We start from the raw sequence: 10822 nt of genomic DNA, 5'->3' as shown, positions 1-10822 counted from the left end.
CATCAACATTAGCTAACATGGATTGCCAGAGAACCTGAAAAATAAAGATTGCATTTCAAGTTGTGCACATTCCCATGTACTAATACAACAGAGGTATCTACTACTGAGAGCAGGAGTGAAACCACTGCTAAAAATAATCATCATCATCATCATCATCATCGAGGGGGCAGGAGTGGGCAGGAAGCTTGCCTTGCATGCAGTTGACCTGGATCCAATCCCCAACACCCTGAGCCCTGCTAGGAGTGATCCCTGAGTGCAGAGCCCGGAGTAAGCCCTGTGCACCACTGAGTATGGCCACCAAAAAATCAAAAGTAAATAAACAAGGGGCCAAAGAGATATTATAGGGAGTAAGATTCTCGCATGCAGTTAGCTTTGTTTCGATCCCTAGCACTGCATATGGTTCCCCAAGTATCATCTGCAGTAATTCTGAGCAACAGAGTCAAAAGGAAGCCCTGAGCACCGTTGGGTGTGACCCCAAAACCAAAACAAAGAAAGACCTTAATAAGGCAGACTCCACACTCTACATTGCCAATAAGGAAACTGAGTACAGAGAAATAAATTTATTTAAGGTTCACATAACCAATATTTGAATCTTGATCTGTCTGACAGTAAAACTGTTCTAAGTCATCAGTTTATGTTGTTGGATTATAAGACATTTCTCACAGACTTCTGGACACTCTTTCAAAACAAAACTTTATTTTAAAGCTCAAACTTGGCCTTACTATTGCTTATTGTCAAAGAGTGATAATTATCATAGGTAAGAAATCATCAGTGAATGGTAAAATTATTGAGACAAACTTTGATGAGAAACAGAATATATGCATATTTTCTGTCTTTTTTTCTTTTTGGGTCACACCCGTCAATGCTCAGGTGTTACTCCTGGCTCCTGTCTTTGCACTCAGGAATCACTCCTGGCGGTGCTCGGGGGACCATATAGGATGCTGGGAATCGAACCCGGGTACTCTAATCAGGCTGCCACATTCCTTGGTCTAGGAGGTGCCATGTTCAGTGATGCCAGAAGTAAGAGGAGCTTTTAGACTTTAAATAGCATACATTTGTTTGCTCATTATCACCATTTTCTTCAAATGAAAGCAAAATATTTTGTGTTAGAATCAATGTATTATGACAGTGTACTATCATGAAGGGGGAGTGTCTTGGGAAGAGCAAAATTTTCTAGTTCACATAAATCCAGTTTTCCCTCTAGTAGCATTTCTTGCCCTCCAAAGCCACTACCAAGGTGCAATCCCTATTCCTCTAGATTAGATCTCTCCTCCAGATGAGATCTTTCTCTTCATTCCATCAGCAACAGAATAGAAATCTTTAGAATTTAAAATGTCCTGAGGAGATTTTGACCAAGGCCTTTTAAATAGAGACTTAAGGACCGCGGCGCGCATTTCATCTTAAATCCAGGTCAGCAAAACTGCCGGCTCGCGACCCTGGGACCTCCATCTTTCCCTGCAGGACCCCAGGTGTCCCCCGAGATGCCTGAAGAGAAGCAGTTTTGAGCATCTGCCCTGCCCTCTTCACTCCTGACCACGGTGCCCATTTCATCTTAAATCCAGGTCAGCACAACTGCCGGCTCGCGACCCTGGGACCTCCATCTTTCCCTGCAGGACCCCAGATATCCCCCAAGATGCCTGAAGAGAAGCAGTTTTGAGCATCTGCCCTGCCCTCTTCACTCCTGACCACGGCGCCCATCTCATCCCAAACCCAGGGTTCTGTAGAGGCGTGGCCTCCTCAAAAGTGGGCGTGGCCTCAAAAGTGGGCGTGGCTTAATTTCCGGCGGGTGGCCGCTCATGCGGACACAGGTTGTTTTCCCATACTAAGGAACCTACTCCCCAAGGAATCTAGTTCCCAACCTACTCAGCAATATGAAGAAACAAAGAAAATCCCCACCACAAGGGGAGAACAACGAAAACAATCTAGAACATTCCATCAATACAGCTCACCTAAAGGACCTCTCTGACATAGAATTCAGATACAAAGTCATGAAGATGTTCAATCAACTCAATGAAACAGTCAGACAGACAGCCAGTAACACCACAGAAAAAATCGACAAATTACGAGAAGAAATGAGAGCAGAAATGTCACGATTAAAAGATTCCATAGATGAAATGAGAAACTCAGTTTCTTCTCTTAAAAATAGAATTACCACAGCTGAAGAGAGAATCAGTGACCTGGAAGATCAGCTGCAACAAGTCAACATGCAACAACAAACAGTGGCAAGGGACCTCAAAATGGCTCTACAGAGAATCAGAGTCCTAGCAGATGATTCCAAGAGGAACAATATTAGAATCATGGGACTACCTGAAGCTCAAGGAAACAATCCCAACGAAAAAAACACCGTCAAACAAATCATTGCTGAAAACTTCCCAGAGCTGCACAATGCATCCATTCAGGTTCAAGGAGCCCGAAGGGTGCCAGCTAAAAGAGACCCCAACAAAAACACTCCAAGACATATCATAATTAGAATGATCGATACTACCAATAGAGACACAATACTGCAAGCAGCAAGAGCAAAGAAGGAAATCACATACAAAGGAGCATCCCTTAGATTCACAGCAGACCTATCAGAGGAAACCCTACAAGCCCGAAGACAGTGGCGAGATATAGTCAAAAAACTCATGGAAATGAATGCTTCGCCAAGAATACTCTATCCGCTAAACTCTCCCTCAAAACCGAAGGAACTGTACACTATTTTATAGATAAACAGCAGCTCAGGAACTTCATAGACTCAAAACCAAACCTAAAGCAAGGCCTAAAGGGGCTACTATAAGAAAAGACAAACCCTACAACCACAACACACCCGCACAAAAAGATGACACAAAACCCCATAACCATTCTCTCTCTCAATGTCAACGGTCTAAATTCACCAGTTAAGAGACACAGAGTGGCAAAATGGATACAGAGACAGAACCCAACATTCTGCTGCCTCAACAGCCAGAGCAAACACAGATTCAAAGTCAAAGGATGGAAAACAATCCTGCAAGCACACAACTCCCTCAAAAAAGCTGGGGTGGCCATACTAGTATCCAACAACATTAATTTCACCTTGAAAAAGATTAGAAGGGACAGTGAAGGCTATTTTCTCTTCATCAAGGGGTACGTACAACAGGAAGAAATCACACTCTTAAATGTATACGTACCTAATGAGGGAACAGCTAAATATTTAAAACAACTGCTAACAGATTTTAAGGAGGACATCACTACCAACACAATAGTACTTGGAGACTTCAACATCGCCTTATCACCTCTGGATAGATCAACAAGAACAAAACCCAGCAAGGAATTATTGGCTTTGAAAGAAGTAATAGAAGAGAAAGGGCTTATGGACATATACAGGGCTTTACATCCCAAAAAGAAAGAATACACATTCTTCCCCAGCGCGCACGGAACATTTTCCAAAATAGACCATGTGCTAGGACACAAAACATACCTCAACAGAATCAAGAAGATAGAAATAGTATCAGCCATCTTTTCAGACCATGATGCACTGAGGATAGAAGTGAATCACACAAAGACACGGAGAACCAAATCAAACACCTGGAAATTAAACAACTTGATGCTGAACAATGAGTGGGTCAGGAACGAAGTCAAGGATGAAATCAAAAGATACCTGGAAACAAATGAGAATGAAGACACAAACTACCAGAACTTATGGGATGCAGCGAAAGCTGTATTAAGGGGAAAATTTATAGCTCTGCAAGCCTATCTTAAGTCGATAGAAACGATGCACATAAACAATTTGACCTCACAGCTCAAGACCTTAGAAAAGGATCAACAGAAAGAGCCTAAATCAGGCAGAAGGAAAGAGATCATAAAAATTAGAGCAGAAATCAATGACATGGAAAACAAAGAAACAATCTGAAAGATCAATGAAACCAAGAGCTGGTTCTTCAAGAAAATAAATAAGATAGATAAACCACTAGCAACACTCACAAAGAAACAGAGAGAGAGAACCCTAATAAATCGAATCAGAAATAAGAATTGGGGATATCACAACAGAAACTAAAGAAATTCAAGAGATCATCAGAGACTACTTTGAAAGTCTGTATGCCACGAAACACGAGAACCTGGAAGAAATGGATAAATTCCTGGATTCCTACCATCTCCCAAAGCTGAATCAAGAAGATATAGAGTACCTGAATAGACCTATTCACATCAAGGAAATTGAAACTGTAATCAAAAGTCTTCCCAAAATCAAAAGCCCAGGCCCAAACGGATTCACTAGCGAATTTTTCCAAACATTTAAACAGGACCTATTGCCAATTCTTCTCAAGCTTTTCCAGGAAATTGAAAAAGCAGAAACTCTCCCAAACAGCTTCTATGAAGCCCATATCTCTCTAATACCAAAAGGAAACAAAGACACCGCAAGAAAAGAAAACTACAGGCCAATATCCCTAATGAACATGGAAGCGAAGATTCTCAAGAAAATACTAGCCAATAGAATACAACTCATCAAAAAGATCATACATCATGACCAAGTGGGATTCATCCCAGGGATGCAAGGATGGTTCAACATTCGGAAATCAATCAACATAATCCATCATATCAACAAAAGAAAAGATAAAAATCATATGATCATATCAATCGACGCAGAGAAAGCTTTTGACAAGATCCAGCACCCATTCATGATGAAAACCCTTGCCAAAATGGGGATAGAGGGGACTTTCCTCAATACAGCTAAAGCCATCTACCAAAAACCTACAGCAAACATCCTCCTCAATGGGGAAAAACTGAGACCCTTCCCCCTAAGGTCAGGGACGAGACAAGGATGCCCAATCTCTCCACTACTGTTCAATATAGTACTGGAACTACTTGCAATAGCGATTAGGCAAGAAAAAGATATTAAGGGCATCCAGATAGGGAAAGAAGAAATTAAGCTCTCACTATTCGCAGATGACATGATACTATACTTAGAGAACCCTAAAACCTCTACCAAGGAACTCCTAGAAACAATAGGCTTGTATAGTAAAGTGGCAGGCTATAAAATCAATACCCAAAAATCCATGGCTTTCCTATATGCAAATAGTGAAAGAGAAGAAAGTGGCATGAAGAAAACAATTCCATTCACAATTGTGCCCCAGAAAATCAAGAACCTAGGAATCGCCTTAACTAAGGAAGTAAAGGATCTGTACAAAGAAAACTACAAAACGCTACTTCGGGAAATAAAAGAGGACACGAGGAAATGGAAAAATATCCCCTGTTCATGGATGGGGAGAATCAACATTGTCAAAATGGCAATACTTCCCAAGGCACTGTACAAATTCAATGCAATCACTATAAGGATACCCACGACATTCTTCAAAGAAATGGAGCAAACCCTCCTGAAATTTATATGGAACAATAATCCCCCACGAATAGCTAAAGCAATTCTTGGGAAAAATAAAATGGGAGGAATCAACCTACCTAACTTCAAGCTCTACTACAAAGCAGTAATAATCAAAACAGCATGGTACTAGAAAAAAAGGCAGAGCTGCAGACCAATGGAACAGAGTTGAATATACTGACATCTCCTCCCAAACAAGTAATCATCTAATCTTCGATAAGGGGGCAAGAAAAGTGAAATGGAGCAGGGAAAGCCTCTTTAATAAATTGTGCTAGCAAAACTGGACGGCTACATGCAAAAAAGTGGACTCAGATCTCTGCCTAACGCCATGCACAATAGTAAGATCGAAATGGATTTATGACCTCAACATCAGACCGGAATCCATAATGTTTATTGAAGACAAAGTTGGCAAAACTCTCCATGATATTGAAGTTAGTGGTATCTTCAAAGATGTCACGCCACTGGCCGAGCAAGTGAAAACAGAGATAGACAAATGGGACTATCTTAAACTAAGAAGCTTCTGCACCTCAAAAGAAACAGTGACCAAAATACAAAGACAGCCTACAGAATGGGAAAGAATATTCACCAAATACACATTCGACAAGGGGTTGATATCAAGGATATACAAGGTACTGGTTAAACTACACAAGAAGAAATCACTCAACCCCATCAAAAAATGGGGCGAGGAAATGAACAGAAACTTTCGCAAAGAAGAAATCCGAAGGGCAAAAAGGCACATGAGAAAATGCTCTACATCACTAATCATCAGAGAGATGCAGATCAAAACCACAATGAGATATCATTTCACACCACAGAGACTGGCCCACGTCCACAAGAACAAAAGCAACCGGTGCTGGCGCAGATGTGGCGAGAAAGGGACCCTCCTTCACTGCTGGTGGGAATGCCGGCTGGTCCAACCCTTTTGGAAAACAGTATGGACGACTCTCAAAAAATTAGAATTTGATCTGCCATTTGACCCAGCTATAGCACTCCTGGGAATATATCCCAGAGAGGCAAAAAGCTATAGTCGAAGTGACATCTGCAATTGTTTGTTCATTGCAGCACTCTTTACAATAGCCAGAATCTGGAAAAAACCTGAGTGCCCGAGAACAGATGACTGGTTAAAGAAACTTTGGTACATTTACACAATGGAGTTCTATGTAGCTGTTAGAAAAGATGAAGTTATGAAATTTACATACAAGTGGTACTACATGGAAAGTATCATGTTAAGCGAAATGAGTCAGAAAGAGCAGGATAGACACAGAAAAATTGCATTCATCTGGGGAACATAAAGCAACAAAAAGGGAGAGTAACACCCAGGAATGGCTGAGATTAGTACCAGGAATTTTGCTCCATGAATGGAAGGCCAGCCACACGCTCTAGATGAAAAGGAAGCTCAGATAGAGAAGAGAGCACCAAATAAAGGGTGTTGTGAAGACCCTCCCAGCGTGGGAGAGACATGCTAAAAGTAGTCTATAGACCAAACATGATTGCCACTCAATGCCTCTCTGGCAAAACACAGTACCCAAAAGAAGAGAGAGAGAACAAGGGGGAATGCCCTGCCACAGCAGCAGGGTGGGATGGGGGGGATATGGGGGGGGAGGGATGCTAGAACCCGTGGTGGGGGAGGATGAGCACTGGTGGAGGGATGGGTACTTGATCACTGTATAATTGAAACCCAAGCACAAAAATTTATAAGTCTATAAATGTACTTCATGGTGTTTCACTAATAAAAAAATGATTAAATAAAAAATAAATAAATAAATAAAAAGGCTTTCACATGAAAGAAAAACAATCCCATTCACAATTGTGCCCCAGAAAATCAAGTATCTAGGAATCAGCTTAACTAAGGAAGTAAAGGACCTGTACAAAGAAAACTACAAAACGCTACTTCAGGAAATAAAAGAGGACACGAGGAAATGAAAAAATATCCCCTGTTCATGGATGGGGAGAATCAACATCATCAAAATGGCAATACTTCCCAAAGCACTGTACAAATTCAATGAAATCCCTATAAGGATACCCATGACATTCTTCAAAGAAGTGGAGCAAACACTCCTGAAATTTATATGGAACAATAAGTCCCCACGAATAGCTAAAGCAATTCTAGGGAAAAAGAAAATGGGAGGAATCAACCTCCCTAACTTCAAACTCTACTACAAGGCAGTAATAATTAAAACAGCATGGTACTGGAACAAAAGCAGAGCTGCAGACCAATGGAACAAACAGAGTTGAATATACTGACATTTCCTCCCAAATATATAATCATCTAATCTTTGATAAGGGGGCAAGAAAAGTGAAATGGAGCAGGGAAAGCTTCTTCAATAAACTGTGCTGGCAAAATTGGAAGGCTACATGCAAAAAAGTGGGCTCAGATCTCTGCCTAATACCATGCACAAAAGTAAGATCAAAATGGATTTATGACCTCAACATCAGACCAGAATCCATAATGTTTATTGAAGACAAAGTCGGCAAAACTCTCCATGATATTGAAGCTAATGGTATCTTCAAAGATGTCACGCCACTGGCCGAGCAAGTGAAAACAGAGATAGACAAATGGGACTATCTTAAACTAAGAAGCTTCTGCACCTCAAAAGAAACAGTGACCAAAATACAAAGACTGCCTACAGAATGGGAAAGGATATTCACCAAGTACACATCCGACAAGGGGTTAATATCAAGGATATACAAGGTACTGGTTAAACTCCACAAGAAGAAATCACCCAACCCCATCAAAAAATGGGGTGAGGAAATGAACAGAAACTTTCGCAAAGAAGAAATTCGAATGGCAAAAAGGCACATGAGAAAATGCTCTACATCACTAATCATCAGAGAGATGCAGATCAAAACCACAATGAGATATCATTTCACACCACAGAGACTGGCCCACATCCACAAGAACAAAAGCAACCAATGCTGGCGCGGATGTGGCGAGAAAGGGACCCTCCTTCACTGCTGGTGGGAATGCCGGTTGGTCCAACCCTTTTGGAAAACAGTATGGACGACTCTCAAAAAATTAGAATTTGATCTGCCATTTGACCCAGCTATAGCACTCCTGGGAATATATCCCAGAGAGGCAAAAAGCTATAGTCGAAGTGACATCTGCACTTGTTTGTTCATTGCAGCACTCTTTACAATAGCCAGAATCTGGAAAAAACCTGAGTGCCCGAGAACAGATGACTGGTTAAAGAAACTTTGGTACATTTACACAATGGAGTTCTATGTAGCTATTAGAAAAGATGAAGTTATGAAATTTACATACAAGTGGTACTACATGGAAAGTATCATGTTAAGCGAAATGAGTCAGAAAGAGCAGGATAGACACAGAAAAATTGCATTCATCTGGGGAACATAAAGCAACAAAAAGGGAGAGTAACACCCAGGAATGGCTGAGATTAGTACCAGGAATTTTGCTCCATGAATGGAAGGCCAGCCACACGCTCTAGGTGAAAAGGAAGCTCAGATAGAGAAGAGAGCACCAAATGAAGGGTGTTGTGAGGACCCTCCCAGGGTGGGAGAAGCATGTTAAAAGTAGTCTATAGACCAAACATGATTGCCACTCAATGCCTCTCTTGTAAAACACATTACCCAAAAGAAGAGAGAGAGAACAAGGGGGAATACCCTGCCACAGAGGCAGGATCGGACGGGGGGATGGGGGGGGGGGATGCTGGGATCCGTGGTGATGGATGACGGGCACTGGTGGAGGGATGGGCACTTGATCATTGTATAACTAAAACCTAAGCACAAAATTTGTAAGCCTATAACTGTACCTTATGGTGTTTCACTAATAAAAAAAATGAGAAAAAATTAGGTTGGGGCTGGAGTGATAGCACAGCGGATAGGGTATTTGCCGACCAGGGTTCAATTACCAGCATCCCATATGGTCCCCTGAGCACTGCCAGGAGTAATTCCTGAGTGCAGGGACAGGAGTAACCCCTGTGTGACCCAAAAAGCAAAAAATAAATAAATAAATAAATAAATAAAAACAATTAGGTAACTCTGGGAACCAAAAGAACTTCCTAGGAATGTTTCTATTGACATTAAAATGTTGAATTCACTATCCTTCCCCGCCTTACAACAGCTAAATACATTTACTTTATATGTATTTAAAGTAAAAAAAAAAAAAAGAATTTTCATTTCATGAATGAAATTTTTTAAATATCTTATCCGTGCGGGCCACAGAGACTCTGGGACGCAGTGCCTAGCCAGCCCAGGGGACAGGCCCTTGCCAGCCCGCAAGAGCTCCGCCAGTCTCTAGGGTCGCACGGAACAAAGTGTGGCGGCAGTGCACAACGGCATAACCCAAGTTGGTTTTTTTGAATCCTGAGACCGGGAGTGGCTCCCACCACGTCGAAAGAGCCAGAGCCTACCTGACGCTGCGCGGCCCAGCTGGAAACTCAGGTAGAGCACCTGCCCACCGCCCTCCACCCGCCCACGCCCATTGGCCAGTCACGCTCTGAGCTCCGCCCCCAGGTTTGAAAGTGTCTTCGGCGCGTCCTCGGACACCTCCTGGCCGTGCTCGCGAAGCTCCGCTCCCTCTCAGCGTTCCGTGCGGCGCCCTGGCTGGCATTGTTTGAATTTGAAAATGAAAACAGCGAGGGGCTACCCGCTACTCGGCCGGGCAGGCGGGCATTCGGAGGTGAGGAAGTGCTGGCTGCGCTCTTACGAGGCTTGTCGGAGGCGCGTTGGGGGCGCCTGGGGCTTCGTGTGCGCTCGGGCTGCTTGGACCGAGACTCGGCCTGAGGTTTGAGTGTCTCCCTGGACACACACGAGCGGAATGACGCAGTCCGCGTGTTGAATGTCTCCCGTTGCGTCCCGCCGACCCCGGGTCAGCCTCGGCACCGCTGTGGTCCTCCCCCGGGCCCCCCGCACCCCGCCAGGAACGATCCAGTGCACCGGTGTAAGCCCTGAGCTCCCGCCGGGTATGCCCCCCTCAAAAAAAACAAATCCCTCGAGGGTCTCACTTTGTTGATACGTTAAACGAGGATAATAATAATAAAAAACGCTAGGAGGCTGTCATAAAGTGCGGCGCACGGCAGTCACTCTTCGCAGTCTTGAATGTTTTTCTAGTTAATTGCTCTGTTGGTGAGGCGCTGTCACTGCAGCCCAGCTGCCTGCATTCTTTATTTATGTTTGCTTTTTGGGGGGGTCACACCCCGCGATGCACAGGAGTTCCTCCTGGTTCATGCACTCAGGAATTACTCCTGGCCCTGCTCGGGGGACCCTATGGGATGCTGGGAATTGAACCCGGGTCAGGCTGCATGCAAGGCAAACGCCCTCCCCGCCGAGCGATCGCTCCAGTCCCTGTGCCCGCATTCTTGAGATGAGATTCCCTTGAAAGACGACATGCTCTCTCTTTGGGAGACCCTGTTTGCCACCCCTCCGGGCACTTAATACCGGGCTGTCACGGTGCCTGGGGCTTGTCCTTGTTCTTGGCCACAGCGAACGCAGCGGGGTGGAGACACGGTGTGGGAAGGCAGTGATTGCTGCCAC

The sequence above is a fragment of the Sorex fumeus genome, unplaced genomic scaffold (genome assembly GCF_029834395.1).
Source record: "Sorex fumeus unplaced genomic scaffold, SorFum_2.1 ptg000069l, whole genome shotgun sequence".
Classification (NCBI taxonomy): Eukaryota; Metazoa; Chordata; class Mammalia; order Eulipotyphla; family Soricidae; genus Sorex; species Sorex fumeus.
The sequence above is the reverse complement of the archived record's forward strand: the minus strand, read 5'-3'. Positions refer to the sequence as shown.